Genomic DNA, 19,692 nt, shown 5'->3' on the forward strand with positions numbered 1-19,692 from the left:
TAAGACAATGCAAGAAGGTCCAGAGAAAAAATGATTGGGTTACAAGAGCCTTAACCCAATCAGTGAATTGGGTTAATCTCACCTAATGAGATTAAGTGAGTGGTAAGTAGGGGCAGGTGGGGTGGGGTTGGAGGAGGTAGGTCATTGGGGGTGTGACTTGGGGGTATATATTTGTATCTGGCAAGTGGAGTCTCTCTCTTTGTCTCTGCTTCCTAATCAATATGTGAGCTACTTCTCTTTCCCACACTCTTCTTCCATGCCGTTCTGCCTTACCTGTTCAGCCCTCTATGGATTGAGACCTCTGAAACTATGAGACATGAGACCTCAGATAAAATTTTCATCCTCTACGGTTGTTCTGTTTGGCTACTTTAGTCACAATGGTGAAAAAACTGACTAAAACACTATAGATTTTTGTATCTATAGATATATGTATTACTGTATACGTGTGTGTATATATATGTGTGTGTGTGTATATATATATAGAGAGAGAGAGAGGGAAAGAGAGAGAGAGAGAGAGAGAGAGAGAGGAAAGATAAAAGGAGAGTGATATTTCCACTTTTTACATTGGTCGGTAGGATTGGATCCATAATTTATAATGTTATGGGGTGCAACTTAAGAACAGACCGATCACCACTGAGAAGTCCAAATTTGAGAATCTGTATTAAGCTGGCCAGCTGACTGTCTCACACAATGCCCCAAAAAATGACTATTGGGAGAACAGTCCCAACCACAGGGTTGTAGAGATTCTTATACCAAAAATCACATTAATCATAAGTGTCTGTTGCTATGATTTGAAATTACACATTAACATCATGAGATCATCGACAGAGGGGGAAGTGGGTCAAAATGACCCTTACTTAGGAACAAACTAAAGAATGGTTACTAACATCCACACAGTCACCATTCACATGGTACATTTTTTAGGAGCAATAGGAATCAAAAGAGAGCAATGTTTCTTTACATAGGAATTCTCATTCTGTATTGTTAAACATGTCACACTAAGAGATGATGGGCACAGAGGTGGGGTGTTCACATGGGAGAAGCTTATTTCCTACATAACATAGAGTCTCAGAGCAAAATGGAGTCTGTTTAGTCATTTCCCTTAGAGTCTGGCCTATAACATTCTCATGGAGCCAAATCTGTCAGCCTATCACATATAAGGCCCTAACATATCAAATATGGGTCTCCTTGTTAGAGAAACTATTTAACAATTTCAAGATGGGGACAGGCACGGTGGCCCATGTCTGTGATCCCACCGTTCGGGAGGCTGAGGCCGGAGGATTGAGAGTTCAAAGTCATCCTCAGCAAAAGCAAGGTGCTAAGCAACTCAGTGAGACCCTATCTATAAATAAAATACAAAATAGGACTGGGGATGTGGTTCAGTGGCCGAGTGCCCCTGAGTTCAATCCCTGGTACCCAAGAAAAAAGAATTTCAAGATGGTGACAACAGAGCATTAAAACAAGCATCAGGCGGCATGTGACTATAGTAGTCAGAAGAGCTTGGATCCAGCCCTATTTATCAGGTCTGTCAGGCTCTCAAGAGATGCTAAAGAGACCAGATCAGGTCTGCTTGCTGTCTTTAGCTTGCTGAGATAAACTGCGGGAGTTAAATCAAAGTGAGATCTGTACAACAAATTAGAACAAACGAAAAAAAAATTAAATTAATATATAAATAAAAGTGAGATCCATAGCAACCCTGCTTGTTATCAACATTAAACTGGGGCATTTGGAGTTGGAGGGAAGGCCTTTTTCTAATTTGTAGGGAAAACCTTTGTTGGGTGAATGTAAGCTGAATGCAGAAAGAGGGAAAATAAGGCTGATGCTGCCTTGTCAGTGATTTAATTATTTTCCCATCTACACTTGTTTTTGAAGCTTATCAGAGCAAAGTACTGTGGGCAGCCCAGCTGTCACTGTTATCATTGTGGCTGGGAGTGTTGTAGTCCCGATTCCCATTGTAATGCAATTAATCTTTTGCTTTGCACTAATGGATGAACAAGCATATTTACTGCAGCATAAAATCGTAATTATTTTTTGAACAGATGCATAAAGGGAATGTAAATTAATGGCAAGTGACAATTGTGATAAATGTCTACTATATCTTTGAATGTCAGGATTCCTGCAGTGTAAACTGAGACCACGTTTAGACATGAAACCTGTACCACTTGCATTTACCTGTGTGAGGACACATGGGTCATCATGTTAAAAAATCTGTTTTTAGAGGTGACTTGTACTTTTACAACTTACTAATTAAAAATTATCGTATGCTGATAAGGCTGTTCTCAATAGAACCAGATTCTTCATGGTTACTATTGAGCTATTGCTCCTAATACTGTTTTTAAAAATATTGTTTCTTATACTTGTTATAACAATACCTGTAACAGTAATATATTAAATTCAGCCTTTTTCTGTATTCACCACAGTCCTGACTGCTTTCACAAAAATAATTTTGTTATGAAAAACCTACAAAATACCAGCAATACTAGAGAAATTTGACAAACATAATTTGATCAAAGGAAACCAAATAAAATGCAGGCTGTGTTGTATGATTCCACTTACATAAAGTTCAATTACAGTAAAATCTGGTTAATCCTGTGAGTCATTAGGAAGACATTTTCCCTTGGCATGGGGAGCAATTGGAAGAGATGTTGATTATATTCTTTTTCGTGATCTGGATGCTGTGACACAGATGTTTTTAGTTGGTCAATATTTGTTGAGCTGCACAATTAAATATGTGCTCTTTTCCTTGTGAATATTGTACATCAATCACACATTTAAAGTCAAGAAAAACTTCACTCTTGTTCTATTAATACTGCTCATTTTATTTTTGTTTATTTATTGTGGTGCTGGGGATTGAACCCAGGGTCTTGCATATGCTAGAAAATTGCTCTACTCCTGAGTCTCAGTAGTACAGATTTTAAAATTGAGTAACTGAATGGTTAAACAGATCACGTGGATGAGTTAAGGGGTGGACATTGAATCAATGTCCCCTGGATATTTGAGGAACATCCCCCTTCACCATAAGGTTGACCACTGAGCTTTTCTGTCTTTCCACACACAATGACGAGCAGTGCTAAATAGTTTAAAAAGGCATTGTGTGATTGTCATGGAAGAAAGTGAGGTAGTTGTGGAGGAGTGGCGATCCCCCACTTCACCTTTTAAATGCTATTTACAACAGTATTTCCGTCACAGGAGAAAAATGGATTTTTAAAGGAGAAAACTGATTCCTTTGTTGGTTCATTGTCACTGGGCTGACATAATTTCCATGTGTTCTTGCTCTGTCTCCTATAGTTTGTGTGCTGTGTAGTCATGATGTGGCTACTTTTGTGATGGATCAGTGGTGGTGTAAAAAATTGTGTTGGGAGCAACACAAATCATTACTCTCTTAAGTGCATTTTTATTACATGATATTTCTATAACAGGACTTGAATTCTATTTTTTATTCACCTCCCTGTCATTTTATTTATTTTTATTTTATTTTTTAATTTTTTTACTTTTACAGACTGCATTTTGATTCATTGTACACAAATGGGGTACAACTTTTCGTTTCTATGGTTGCACATGATGTAGATTCACACCATTTTCACACCATTCATGTAATCATACATGTAAATAGGGTAATAATGTCTGTCTCATTCCACCATTTTTCATACCCCTGCCCCTTCCCCACCTCATTTCCCTCTATGTAATCCAAAGTTCCTCCATTCTTCTCTTATCCCGCACCCTCCTACCCCCATTATGTATCATCATCCACTTATCAGAGAAATTATACTGATACATTCAGATTACTGCCACATTTAACATTGTGTCTCTTGTTTCTTTGCCCTGTCATCAAACATTATATTTTCACTTCTAAGTGACTTCCTCACCTGCCTTTCTCAGACAAGGATTATCTAGGAGTGATTACTAGGCTACCCTGTGGATATTGGAGAATATGTTCTTATTTTCTCCTTCAATAGCTTTCTGTGTTTCCCACCAAAGGTCCCTGGAACTCTGAACAAACCTGCCATGATTGACTCATTCTGAAACTCCTTTGGGGTTAACTTTCTTCCTCCTTCCTAGATCTCCCCCACACACTTTCTGCTCTTAGTCTCTGGAAGCTATTTTTGTTCTTTTCTGCTTTTCTTGCTTATTTTATTTTGTCTTATTTCTATTTATTTGAACTTGGTCATTCATGCCATACACTGTCACCTTTGTGGCCAGTGCTGCCTCTACAATGCTACATAACCAAGTAGAAAAAGGGCACCCTCCTCATCCCCAGAAGTTCTATGAACACGTGAAATAACAAAAGTGGGAGTTTCTGCAAAGGTAATGACAGATTCTCAGTAATTTTTTTTTTCATTCCTGCCAATTCTGTTTTAATTTTGGAGAATCATAACCAAGATAGGTAGAATAATAAGTTCTACCCACGAAGAGTCACAGAACTCCAGGAGGAACTGGATACGACTCATGCCTTGATATTAAGTAGAAATCATTGAGAAATAATTGTATCTTTATGGGTATGCCATTCCATTTGGAGAAAACAACCAGGCAGAGTCAAGTGGATTGCTGAATGCCTAATAATGCCCTGATAAAATGTGCAAAATAAAGTTCTACTCTGGAATGGAAGTCATTTTACAAATAAAATAGCTCTATTACTTTTCAGGGAGTTCTTGACTTTTCAGCCTTTCTTCTGGGAACTCATCAGAATAAAACTAAATTATTTTATCTGTTACCTTTTAATGACATTTCAAATGAATTTTGGACTGCTGAAGAGAAATAAAAAAGTCTTAGTCTGAAAAATACCTGAATTACAGCTGTTTTACTTTTTTACCTCTTATATGAGTAAAAAATAAAACTAATATATGTGTGTTTCACATTCTTTGAAATGTTTTATTTTAGTAGTGTGATTTAAAATGTAAAACATTTACTGATTTAGCTAGCGATATAATTTATGTGAAACAGTATTCAAAATATTAGAATATCAATACAATTCTGTTAGAAAAGTGAAGCATAAAAGTGGGAAACACTAAAAGTATGATGTTAAATTTTAAGAAAGCAAGACAAATGGTATAAATGCAATTATATCTCAACATGTAAAACATATGTACAATAAAATTAAAAGCCACACCAAACGCTAGTAGTATTATCTTGTGTGGTGTGATTATGAAGTGAGAAAATTTTTTCTCCAATATTCTGTTTGTTGCTTCCATATTTTCTAACCTTCCACAATATGCATTTATTACTTTGATAATAAAAAGAACAATAACAACAAAGAAATTTAGTCATTGATTTTAATGTGTAGGAATCAAAACATTTATTGCCAATTCTAAGATTCTCTTCTACCACACAAGAAGATAAGACTGTTTTGACAGTAAATTAGATAAAATATTTTATATTTTGCAAATAATTTATGACTACACATATCAAAGATAATTCCTCTATTGCACTGTCCTCTTTTAAGACAGAAGTTAAAGAAATGAATTAACCTTTTGCCACCAACACCTAGACAGAAGATTAGCTCAGTACCCAGTCAGAGAACCAGGACTCCGTGGAGAATCCAGTCCTACTGTCATATAAAACCACATAAATACTCTATGTATTTAGAAGCCTAAATCAGGCATTGAAGTTCTTGTCAGCCACATGCAATTGGATTTGAACCTAGACCTCAGTTTACAGAGTAGCTGAGAAGTGATGCTAACACTGGACAGAAATCACAGCTGAATTTCCTGTGGTTCTTAAGAGTTGAAACAAAATGAATGGTTAGACTTTGATGAAGTGGTTATACCTGAGTTGTATTTGACGAGTTTTCCCAAGAACTACATTGGAAGAACAGTGTTCCTCCACTGTGTAAACATAGGGCACAAGGTGAGCTTCCTGAAACGGACACCTTGTCTAGGTTAGGCATAAGTAGAACTTGGAAGATGGAATTTAGTTCTACATCATAGAGCTAAACCACCTGCCGCTCCAGAGAGGGGCTTTCCACCAGTGGTTACACCCAGAGAAATAAAGCAAATTAGTCCTTCTTTGTGAAAGGGTGAGTCCTGCTCTTTTCATTTCTGTCAGATTAGTATGCTTAACTTCAGAAAGAAGAGTATGAGCGTTAGAAGGTCCAATAAGAAACAATCTCCTGAAAAAGACGTTAATTAAATCAGTCTGTTCTCAAAATTTTTTTTTTTCAAAACAGATCTTTGTTATAAGAATTATGTAGAATTTATATTGCTGGCTCAGATTTTCTTGCAAGCTTAATTTGAAGGACTCAATACTTCTTTTTGGTTTGTAGGTAAATTATGTATTAAGCAATAAAAGGTATCTTTTAAGTATTACATTTGAAATAATAACCCCAAAGATACAGTACATTTAATGCCTTGCTGTGTCATCTCCTTGCATGATGAGGTGTATTAGAGAGATTGGGCCACAAGAATGGTTTCTACCATAGAGATTTACATTATATGCTTAGTTGTAGTAGTCTAATCACTTTGAGGTTTTATTTTTTAACTTTCCATCACTTCGATGAAATACCTGAGGGAACTAACCTACAAAGAGGAAACAATTATTCTGGTTCATGGTTCTGGAGGTTCGTACTCAAAATCAAGTGCTACCTTTGCTTTGGAACTCTGATAAGACCAGCATATCATGACTGCAGTGCAGTGAAACAAAATTCCCATCTTATAAACCAGCATGCAAAGAGATAAATGAAGAAGCAAAGGTCCTACGCTCCACCTCAAGGGGTTCCACATTCCCTATGACATGAGGAACTCCCACAGAGCCCCACTTCCCAGTGCCACTCTGGGGACCAAGCCTCCAACATGTAGGCTTCTGGGTGACTTTCAACCTCCAAACCATAACAGAGTCCAAAGGAAACTGACTTAAAGACAGAGGACTGTGGGCAATTAAAAGATCAGAAAAGACTAGAAAATAAGTCATGTCCTAGAGTAAGAAGGAACTTATAGTTTAACTGACCAGAATGAATAAAAATTGGAAAAAATCACATTTCCCTATGTTTAGTTACTGATGAGACAATTATAAGCATTTTTTTTCTAGTTACTGTCCATTGTTTGACTTGAAATGAGTGCTGAGTGCATAGTGGATGGTTAAATAGAGCAGTACCTGAATAGATCAGTTCTGTGGTGGAGTCTCATTTTATACATACAGACTGAGTTATAGTGCTAGTTTTTAAATGTTTCATCCTTTATTACACGAATGTCTAATTTTTCAAGTCTCATATAAAATCCTAAATAGTACAAGAATATCCTAGGTTTGTTGACCATCGTGATGATTAACCAACTGAGGTAAAGAATTTTCTCCAAAGACAAAGAAGTAGAAACAAGGCATTCTTTATAGATTGAATGAAAAGTTGCTTCATTGTATACATATATTTCTTTAATTCTGTAGACAACCACATGAACCCATGCTAAGTTCAGAGTGCCACCCATGGTGATCTGGCTAAACCAAATAGAACACTTTCATTGAACGTCAGCTATTTACATGATACTGAATCAGATACTAGGGATTTTGTTAATGAGTAAAATGGATATCTTGATACAGAACACCTTAAAAGTCCCATGCAGTGCTATATCTTTAGAACTGACTTGAAAATAATGTATATACCTGATTAATTCTGATATGATCTAAATTGTAATATCAAATGATAAATATATGGTGAACATAATTTAAACCAACCTTGTGTATTCGGTATACTATTTACAGAAAGGCACAACTATCTTCGAAGGTGCAGTTAAACATAAGGCAATGTTACTATGTGAATTATTCAAAGAATATTTTTTGTGATCTTTAGGGCCTGTTGATTACTAGTCAATACTTATAAAGAGAGGCAATTACCACCTAATGGGGAAAAACGATGATATGCAACATAACATTTTTGGTTGAGGAAGGTGGTTATTTGATTGTATTTTTAAATTATATAATTCAAGCTATGCAAATCATCTTTATTTTAAATGACAAATAATAGTTCATGAATTATTTTACAATTCAATGTTCAATAAAATAAAAGTTTCAGATTATTCTTCATTTTTTTCTCTTTTTCTCTATGATATTTTTGAAAATTTGGCATAGAAATTAGTATATTTAAAAATGATTTTGGGGGGAATGCCATCTTTATTTTATCCCACACAATTCATATGTTCCAACTTCATGAAATCCCTCAGGATATCTACTTTATAAAGATTTTGGCAATATCAAAACATCTATATTTCACCCATCCTATGAGTTAAGATAAGCTTTTAAAATATAACCTCCATAGCAGGTGTCAAATACCAAGACCTCACCTCAATTTCATATAATAGAATGACTGTCAGTGGATTATGTTAGGGAAACAGAATCTGTCTCTATTTTTGTGACATTGTGATTTCAGAGGAATTTTTTCCCTCTCTTTCTATAATGTTTTGTCATTCACTGTCTCTCCTTGGAGCTGTGTAGAAAGAAGAAATATTTTTGCCTTACAGCTATTTTCATCTGCCTCACTCTCAGCCACACTTAGCAAAATGGCATGCAAAGAAAAGGTTAAAATAACTTAACTATAAATTAACTTGATAACTGCTCATACAGAAATATTACAATGTATTAATTCTTCAAAAGATTTTTGCTGATACAGATTTTGGAGGATTAGATGTGAATTTCAGACTTGGAGATAAAGTACAAAGGAAACATTTATGAAGTGCTATCGAGTTATTAAGGTAATGACAATAAGTTTGGCCATTTATGAGAGTAACAAGTAGAGCCATATACCGGGATTGACCTCCAATAGAGCACTTCAGGTATAGTATATTGACACTTATTACATGAAAAAGCTATCTCCCCTTCTATTCTGGTTGTCTCTCAAACTACTGTGAATACAAAATAAAACTTCTTTAAGGAATTTTGGGAAAAAATTCTCTAGGTAACCCACAAATTCATCATTCAGTGTGTGTAATGATTTGTGAAAAAAAATATGCAGAAAAAGTTATGTTAATATGATTAGAAAAATGGTTAATTCATAAATATTGAAATTAAGGAAAAGATGAAATTTCTGAGAAGTCAAATTAGATATTTTAAATGTAACATATGCAACATGCAATTATTCACAATGTTAACTTCCTATTTATCAGTTTTTAAAATTTATTCAGTTATCCAAAAAATTATGTCATTTTATATTTTAAGTTGGCCAATGAAACTGCATATATTAGTCATGTACAATATGATGTTTTGAAGTGTATGTGCATTGTGGATTAAATCTAGTTGAATAACAAAGGCATTACCTTATAGAGTTATGTATGTATTTTTTTTTTTGTTGAGAACACAGGACATTCACTGTCTTACCATTATTCAAGAATATAATATGTCATCAAAGAATAGGTAATTACAGTTAGATAGAATGAGTATGTACAAAAGATTTCTTGTGTGGCATGGTGACTACAATTAATGATGATATAACCCAATACTTATTTTTGTGTATACATACTTGAAGACTTAGTTTGGAAATAGTTAAGAACCATAAATAAAAAAAATGTCCCTAACATCATAGAATTCATAGATGATTGATGGTCTTCCCAAGAAACTTAAGAGGGAGTCAAATACATGATCTTTACTCTATGGTAGGCAAGGCAAATGCAATAATGAGATTGTGAGAGCTGTTAGACATAAGAGCTGTCTGGAAATAACCTCAAGTTAAGCAAAATATAGACAGTCAAGAAATTGAGCATATTTTTTTAGTGTGCCAACCCAAAGAAATTCATATCTCAATACAAGATAGACAAAATCTATATATGGAAACAATGGAAAAGTAATTGAAATCAGAGAAATAATATCTTACATAGTAAACTGTTGCATGGCAGGAGATTTCTTACTATAAACCATAGAAGAAAGAAGCAGAACAACATTTTTCAAATGGTTGAAGGAATAATTAACAGTCAAGAATTTATATATATAAAAATTATACTATTTATGTATATATTTAAAATCTTCTTCCTTCAGGGAAATCAAGACATTCTCAGATAAAGACAAAACATTGGAATTCATCATCAAAGTCTTATGTCTAAGAATGGCTAAAGAAAGTTTTCTCAGAAGAAAGAAATTTGAGGTATGAAAATGAAACAACCACTAAAAAGTAAAGTATGAATAAATGCAATTCGTATTTCTTTCGTATTTTTCTTAACTACATTTACCACTTAAAAATTGTAAGATTTTTATACTCTGGTTCTCACTGTACAAAGAAAAATATTTACTACATTAAGACAGTTACATTATTTCTACACTTAGAATGGTAATAATATCAACTAAAAAATTCTGTGATGTTACGTATCACTCATGAGAACCACTAATAAATATAAACGAAGAGATGTGCTGGACCCAGTGGCACACATCTGTAATCCCAGTAGCTTGGGAGGTTGAGGCAGGACAATAACAAGTTCAAAGTCAACAAAAACAAGGTGCTGAGCAACTCAGTGAGACCCTGTCTCTAAATAAAATATTAAAAAGGAATGGGGATATGGCTCAGTGATTGAGTCCCCTGAATTCAACCCCCAGTCCCCCCCTAAAATGTAAATGAAGAGGTATAATAAAAATACTACAGAAAATCATCATAGAACTCTAAGAAATGTTTAGATACCCCACAGGAATGCGAAAGACACCAGAGAAACAAAAAGAAAAAAGAACAAATGATAGACTAAGTCCTAATAGGTCAATAATTACATTATATGCAAATAATCTAAATACAATAATTAAAAGCATATTGGTGGATTATATTGAAAAGGTAATATGTTGCCTATAAGAGACTCATTTAAAATGAGAAAATAGAGGTAAATTAAAATAAAAAGATTGAAATGATCTGTTATGAAAACAGTACTGAAAAGGAAATAGAAGTGGAAATATTATTATCAGACAAGTGAATGTTAAAGAAAATTATGTAAAGGATATTATACATTGGTATACGAATACATCTATCATAAAATATATTCAAAATATGTATATACCAAACCACAGAGCTACACAACATATAAAGTAAAAATAGAACTGAAAGAAGAAATAGGCAAATCCAAAATTATGGTTGGAGACTTTAATATAACTCCCTTAATAGTTAATATAAAACCTAGACAGAAGAAAAGAATAAACAAACTTCATAAACCCACTGAATCTAATAAAACTTTACAAAAAATTCATCCCAGAATAGTAGAATACAAATTCTTCTCAAGCACCCATGGAACATTGGTCAAGAATGAATCAAGAATGACTATCCCCTGAACCAGACCAATAAATAAATAAATAAGTAAATTTCTGGGTATTGAAGTAAAGCAAGATATGCTATATGCATTTATTAATAAAGTGAACCCCAGTATCATGGATAACTAAAATGCATAGAAAAGATTGAAATCACAGTGTTCCCTGACCACAAAAAAAATTAAGTTTAAAATCAAAACAAGAAAAATCTCCTAACACTTTTAGATAAATAATGTACTTCTGAACAACCCATGGATCAAGAGGAAATCTCAAAGGAAATTTTAAACCACATTAAACTGAATGAATGTGAGAGCACAAAATATTGAAATTGGAAGGGGCACAGTTTATGAATGCTAAGAACACGAAATGGTTACATTAAACCAATAATCCAAGTTTTCATACCTCCAATTTACAAAAAGAAGAGAAAAATAAATACAAAGTAAGCAAATAAAACAAAGCAAAATGAAAACAAAACCCAGAAAATGATAAAGAGCAGAAATGAAGTAAGTTGGAATATGTTAGAACATTGATGAAATATGAAGACAATTTTCTAAGTAAAATAAACCATTTATAACAGGTAAACAGTGCCAGGTGCAGTGCACACACCTGTAATCCAGTGAACTGTCATCACCACTTCCAGGCCGGGTCAGCAACTTAGTGAGACCCTGTCTCAAAATAAAAAGGCCCGGGATGTGGCTCAGTGGTATAGTACCTCTGGATTCAATCCCTGGCATCAAAAAAATAAAAAGAAAAAACAATGTTGTATGATTCCATTCATATAAAATACCTAAAGTACTCAGATTTAGCAATTTGACATTCAGTCAGAAGATATGATATTTTCCTAGAATGGAGTGAGGGAGAATGAAAAGTTACACTTTCATAACTATGAAGTTTCAGATTGGAGAAAATTAAAAGGTTCTGGAGATTTATGGTGGTGATGGTTAGTTACAACACAGTGTTAATGTACCAAGTGGTATACACTGAATTTTTAAAAGTGGTTTAAATAATAAATTTTATGTTAATTTAAATTACACACACACACACAAACAAGAAAATTGAACCAAAATAAAAAGTAAAGAAATTCAATGAAACAAAATTAGTTTCAGTTTAAGAAAATCAATAAAATTGGCAAGTCTTTAACAAAAAATTATGGTTTAAATGTATTTCCTCTCCAAAACTCATGTCAAAATTTAATTGTCATTTTAATAGTACAAGAGTGGAAACTGTGAAAGGTGATTAGGCCATGAGAGCTCCCCACTCATGAACAGATAAATGCCATTATCATTTGAGTGGCTTTGTTATCTTGGGAATGGTTTATTTATAAAGGGGTGATCTTGCCCCCCTCCCCCACTTTGTTCTTTCTTTCACCCTCTCTCATTCTACCATGTGATAATGCATCAAGAAAGCCCTTACCAAATGCACACACCTTGATATTTGACTTCTCAGTCTTCAGAACTGTGAGTTCATGCCTGCCTTTTTTGGTCTGTTATAAGTTACTCAGTCTCAGGTATTTTGTTATAGTAGCATGAAATAGAATAGGAAAAAAGAGAGGGAGAGAGAAAGAGAAAGAGATATATATCTTAGGAATTTAACAAATTATATCACTGTGGATACTGTAGAACTTTAAAAGGAGTATAAATTAATTACATTAATAAACCTCCACAAAATTTGTGACATATGAAATAGACTAATTTCTTGAAATACATAAATTTTTATATCTCATACAATGTGAACTATATCTTTGGAATAGTTCTACAACTCTTCAGGAAGTAGTGTTTGTAGTTAAAAAACTGCCACAATAGAAATGTCCAGGTCCTCATATTTTTACTAAAATATTTCCAAACCTTTTACAGAGAAAGTGACACTGATTCTATACCATTTTGTTCGTAAAGTAGGAGAGGAGGAATACTTCCTATTCCTTTTTATAAAGCTTTTATTTTCCTGTTTCCAAATCCAGACAAAGACAAGATGTGGGGGCAGGGAGACAAAACTACAATCCAATGTTCTCCTAAGTGGATGTGAAAATCTCTAATGAAAACATTAAAACTGGATTCATCTTGTTTAAAAAGAACCTCGCAGCCCTGTAACCAAGTAGAGTATTCTGGTATTCAATGATGGTTCAATATTTAAAATTCAAATATAATCTATTATTATTGCAGTTCAGCAAAGAAAAATCACATAATCAGATCATTCATAGAAAAAATATATGTGACACAGTTCAATATACATTCATGATGAACAGTCTTCAAAAAATAGATCTAGAACAATACTTTCATAATGGAAGTTTAACCTGTGAAATTCTGCGGTTAACACTGTACTTAATGGTAACAGACTGAATCATTTCACCCTGAGGTCAGGAACAGAGCAAGGCTGTCTGCTCTCATCATTCTTAATGCAGAGCTGGAAGTTCTTGTCACTGGAAGAAGGTAAGAAAAGAGAATAAATTCAGACAAATCAGAAAGGAAGAAGTAAACCTCCATTTACAGATGAAATGACTATATCTGTACTAAATGCAAAGCAATCTACCATAGAACTTTCAGAATTAAAAAGTGAGTTTATCAAGGTCAGAGAATAGAAGACAAGCATACAGAAATTAATTGTATTTCAATATTGTAACAATAAACATGGGGACACCTGAGTTCAATATCATACCATTTACAATTTGTACAAAGAAAAGGGAACACGTAGGTGTAAACATAATAACAAATGTACAAGATTTATATGCTAGAGCTGATGAAGGGAATCAAGGATATCTAAATAAACAGAGACATTACATGCATATGTCTTGAAATCAGAATAGGAAAAATGTTAACTGTCCACAAATTGCTATGCAGGTTTAACACAATCCTATCAAAATCCCAGCAATATATTTTTTCCAATATAGACAATATTAGTATAAACATTATGTAGAAAGATGAAAGAACTACAAAATTGATGAAAAAATTGAAAATGGTGAACAAAATAAGAGGAATCGGTCTTTCTGTTATCAGTATTTATTACACAACTAGCGTAATGAAGACTGTGATCTTGGTGGAATGACAGATACATAGATCAACAGAATTGAACAGAAAATTCAGAAATTGGTCCACATAAGTCTGCTCAACTGATTTCTACAAAGGTGCAAAACCAATTCGGTGGAGAAATAGTAAACTTTTCAATGAAGGATACGAGGGCAATTCAATATCCATACCCCAAAGACAAAACACAACATACACACAACTTCAACCTACATACCACTCCTATGAACTTAGTAAAAATAGAATATGATATTAAATGTAGGATGTGAAATTCTAAAAAAAATTCTGGAAAAAAATAATTGAATTTTGTGCTAAACAAAACATGACCACCAAAACATGATTCATAAAGGAAAACCCTTAATAATTTGAACTTCACTGAGATAAAACTTTACCTATTGAAAATCCAGTAAAAGAGGGAAAAAAACCTTATAATTTCTAAGAAAACATTTGCAAACTGTATCACTAACAGAACGTTGATACATAGCATATACAAAGAACTCTCAAAATGGAAATGTAGGAAAAAAAATCAAATAATCTAATTTTTGAAAAAAGGAAAAAGACACAGATACATATTTCACCAATTCACTAGAAGATACACAGAGGGTACTAAACACATGAAGATATATTCAATATGGTCACCATTTAGGAAAATGCGAGTTATTGCAATAAAATCACCTTATTCCATAACTCCTATCAAATTGGCAAAAATTAAAAACGGTGACAACATCAAATGCTATAGTGGACGCAGAGAAGCTGGATGCCCAAACAAGACTGATGGGAATGTAAAATGGTACAGGCACCTTAGAAAACAATTCCCTGGGTTCTTCAAAAACTAACCAAGCAACTATCATACAATTTACTAGACACACACCTTCACATGCAGTTCAAAAACAGGAAAATGTATATTCACATAAATCTACATAGCAGTTTTATTCATAATATCTCCAAACTGGAAACAATCTAGAAGAAAAATTAAATGACCTGTGGTGATACATACTAGGGGTACCACTCAGAAATATAAAGAGCAAAGGATTGCAACATAACTTGTAAGAGTCTCTAGAAAATTATTTTCAGTGAAAAAAGTCAATCCAAAAAGGTTAAACGCTGCATGATTCCACTCATATCCTGTTCTTGAAATGAAAAAAGAAAAAAAAATTGGAAATGGGAGAACAGGTGAGTGACTGCTAGGCTACAAGGAGGAAGAAGTGGAAGGAAGTGATTGGGTCTCTAAAAGGCGACATAAGGGACCCCTATGGTAATGCAAATATTCTATCTTGACTCTAACAATGTCAATATCTGGGTTTTGATGTTGCACTAGAGTTGTGCAAAATGTTACCATTGGGACAACACAGTAAATATATATTTGATCTCTACAGTTTCACACAATGTCTTTGAATCTGAAATCATGCCAAAATAAACAGATTAACTTTTAAAAAATTGAAATGTCAGGGAAACAGGTTTAGCAGTAAAGACATTCTAGATAGGGGTAAAACAGAAGTTAATGATGTTATAGAAAGCATTCAAAAGGCATGTTGGAAAATTGAAATGATTGCTTGATATATAATATGAGAAAGTGACACAGCTTCCTCTTTGAAATAATGCATTGTGCAGAAATGGGTGCTCAACAACAGAACTAGGAGAAATGACTGATTTCTAAGTTAGTTTTATTATAAAAATACAATCTCAAAAATTAAGATAAAGTTTATCAAAGTGTTCTAGCACTGCTTTAATATCCTTCAAGTTGGTTGATGTTAGAATGATAGAATATTGGTAAAACCTGCAGTGCTAAAGCTAAAATCAATGTTTAGTTCTCCCTGTTTATTATGTGAAGCTACACCAAGTATATAACCCTTTAATATTACTTTGTATTATTTCTGAACCATGAGATGGAGTATAAACCCTTTATCTAATTCTCTTATAATGGTGACAGTTAAATTAATGGTGCATAAAAAGGATGTACAAAATTATTTACACTAAATTGTGAAAAACAAAGATCATGACTGAAGACTTTTTAAAATGTGCTTTTGAATGCATTTCATGGCTTTAAAAAGTCCAAATAAAAATGATGATACTGATTCTTTCTATATGGAGTCAGAAGCATCCATCCACCCTTAATGAGCTGAGTCTGCAATGCAAAATTAGTCTTTCTAAGCTACACAGCTCCCAACTTCACAGTGAAGCTGTCCAATGAGGTATCTTTGGTCAAGTTGTGGAGAGTCATCTGTTAGAACTGTGCTGACAATTCTAATGCAGAATGGAGTTTGGTTTTACCAGCCCATTGCTCTTTAGAATTTGCAATGCTAGCAGGAGCACAATGTATTTTTGTAGGTAAAGTCAGCAATTACAGCACTAAACTGCATTTTGGAACAAACAGGAGAGTGGCACTTCTGAGACCACAACTGCATTTTAATGACATAACTTTTTGCTCTCTAAGCATAGGTCATATCTGAAAATCAAAACCAGAGGGAAATATTAGAAGAAAACATAGTAGCATTTGTAAATCTCATGCTTATCTGACAAAGAATGTTAAATTAAATCCTACTTTATCTATGTAAGAGGAACGTAAGAATTGCACATGTATTTTTATATCTATAAATATGTGACTCATAAGCCCCTAATATGTATAGGAAATACTCTGAACATATTAATGTGCCCAATGATACTCGTAATAAATATAAAATAGGGTCTGAAAGGATAATAGTATAGTATTATTACTTCAGTGAAATACTATGGTAGGTATAAATAATTGAGCTGAATGGTAATTTGCTGTGGAGAACAAATGGTACATATTAATAGAAAGTGATTGTAGATCCTCCTCTTAATACACGTTACATCCAAATTACGGTCTCTGGGCTTGCAGCCACAATGTATTTGGAGCAGGTTGAAATGCAAAGTCTCAGATCTAACTTCAGCACCGCCAAATTAGTTCAAATATTCACATGATCTTCAGGTAATTTATTTGCACTTTAACATTTAGAAACATTGCTCTGACTTGTATACTCCTGATTCACATACTGGGAATGAAATCTTTACTGCAGGATGCTTATGAGTGACAATATGGCAAAATATGTGAAAGTGCCTTCTTAAGAGGTGGGGGAAACCTAGGATTGAAAGTGACAATAGAGAAACAAAGAAAGGTTTAAGCTAAGTTAGTCTTTGTTGCAAAAAGAGTAGAACAGACAGAAGCCTGGGCCCATTGCTAAGCTGGTGTCTTTCAGTTCCAAATCTTTGTGTCACCAGGGCTCTTCCTCTGCTCTTGCCAGGAAGTTTCTGTCAGAGGGGAGCACTCCTAGGAAACTGGAAGGTGGGGGGGAAAATGGCAGAAAGACTAGAATTTTCCTTTGCTTTTTATTTTTTTTCTTGTCAATATTATTTTGTCATTCTAGAAATACCCTTCACTTCAACAGCAGTGGCTATTTTCAGACCTCTGTTTTTTATTTTTTTTTTTAAATTTTTTGATCTCCTTAAAGTTTTCATAATTCCATCCACTGTTAGTTATTCCTTTACCATTAAGGATATTGACTGCTTCCTTTAGTTACCCTCTTTGGCTAACTTAGTGGTTTTTTCTGCTTCTCAGTCTTCTAACACACAGAAAAAAATGACCTGTATTAAATTACCTCAGTTGAAGTACTTACTAAGGTTTCTATGTCCTTGAATAGATTCTAAAAGATGTAAAGTTCAACAAACTGAGATGGCTCATGCACAGTTTTCAGAATGCTTTCAAGAGTGTCACGATTTTGTACTTTTGTAGGATTTGTAGTTTTCATAAACATCAATTTTCTCTATTGTTGCACATATTTTAAAAACTTTTCATTCCTCTTAATAGACTCTTTCATACCTATTTATGAATACAATAATGTTAACAAGCATAAAAAGTATAATGGCTGACATTTATTAAGTAGTAACTTATTCCAGGCACTCCAAATAGATTTTCACATTTAATCTTCACTGTGATTCTGTACAATTGACTCTGTTATAATCCCATTTTGATGGACAACAAAATTTAACATTTTTCACCTTAAGTAACTTGTCCAAAACTCACCTACAAGGGAGTCATAAAATTGTGATTCTCCTTATTACATCCGAGTACAAAACTGTAAGATCCCCAAACCTTTCTTTTCCAATCTTGTCATTCATTCATTCTTCATTTCAGTAAGTTACCCAATTAATATTAAAGCAGTGTTAGTTATGCCTCAGACATCGGCGGTACAAAGATCAATGGTCTCTGCTTTCAGAAATTCAGGGATTCACTGCTTATTTGGAAGAGATTTTAATAAGATAGAAAAGTGAAAAAAGATGTACATGTTCCTATCCACATTTTCACAGGATACCGAGTGAGGATAAACAGGACTAGGTAAGCCATGCCTTGTAAGAGCATCAGACGACCTTCCAGGAGAATGAGCTTTCCTAAGCACACAAAGACAGTGGCAGAGGTCTTCAGAATCTCCAAGAAGTTGACTTTCTTTGTCCTTCCAGATAAAGAGATGGCCTGAGGGACATGGGGCTTTGGTTTATGAACCAAAAGACTCCAATTTTAATAAAGCTTTCCTTACACAGAAAAAGCATATTTTGGTGTAATTATAGTATAAATATTAATAGTCGTTATGTTCCAGTTACTATTATAAGTACTTGCATGTGTTCCTTCACACTTTAAATTTTTTATTAGTTTATTAATAGTGATAAAGAATCTGAGGCACAAATACATTAAGAAAAATATTCATAGTCATGCATCTAGAAAGAGTTAGTATAGCCACTGCTCCTAATCATTACTTACTTCTCAGAACAGCAGTATTGCCCTTAGGTAAGGATAATACTTACCTAAGGAGGGAGGGATATGGTATCTACTGTACAGCCAGGAGTGGCAGATCTGACCTGTTCTGGACACTGCTAGTGGTAACCACATGTATCTTTTGGGAACTTAGCAAGCAAACGAAGTTTCATTGGCTTCACTGACTTCCATCTTGCCTTTATAGTCTCCTTGTTTCCAGAGATTCTATATGCTTGCCTAATTAAATTGAGAACCAGATCTAAATTTTTTTTTCTTTTGGTAGTGCTGGGGATTCAAACCACGGCACTTGCACATGCTAGGCAAGCACTCTACAAGATGAGCTAAATGCTCTAGATCTAACTTTAAAAGGTGTTGTTGTAATTGTGTGTGTGTGTGTGTGTGTAACCATGGCTACTAGAAATACTACTATCCTACCCACTCTTAAGACACTGCAGTGTTCTTTTGCCTGGGCATACGCCCTTCCTCTCTTAGGCTTGAAGCACTACCGTCCTCCCTTATGAATCCCTTTCTTTTACAAAATGTAGCCACTACCTTAGTCATCTTATGGAAAGGAGGGTAATGGTATAGATTCAGTTCAATTTCTGGTAAAATGAAAAAGCCATTGAAAATCATGCTACTTTCTCCATTTCTGCTCTCCGTCTCCACCATCATGTTCTCCCATTGGGCCTATACTTGCTCTGATTTGCAAAAACAGCT

The sequence above is a fragment of the Sciurus carolinensis genome, chromosome 11, assembly GCF_902686445.1.
Source record: "Sciurus carolinensis chromosome 11, mSciCar1.2, whole genome shotgun sequence".
NCBI classification, from domain to species: Eukaryota; Metazoa; Chordata; class Mammalia; order Rodentia; family Sciuridae; genus Sciurus; species Sciurus carolinensis.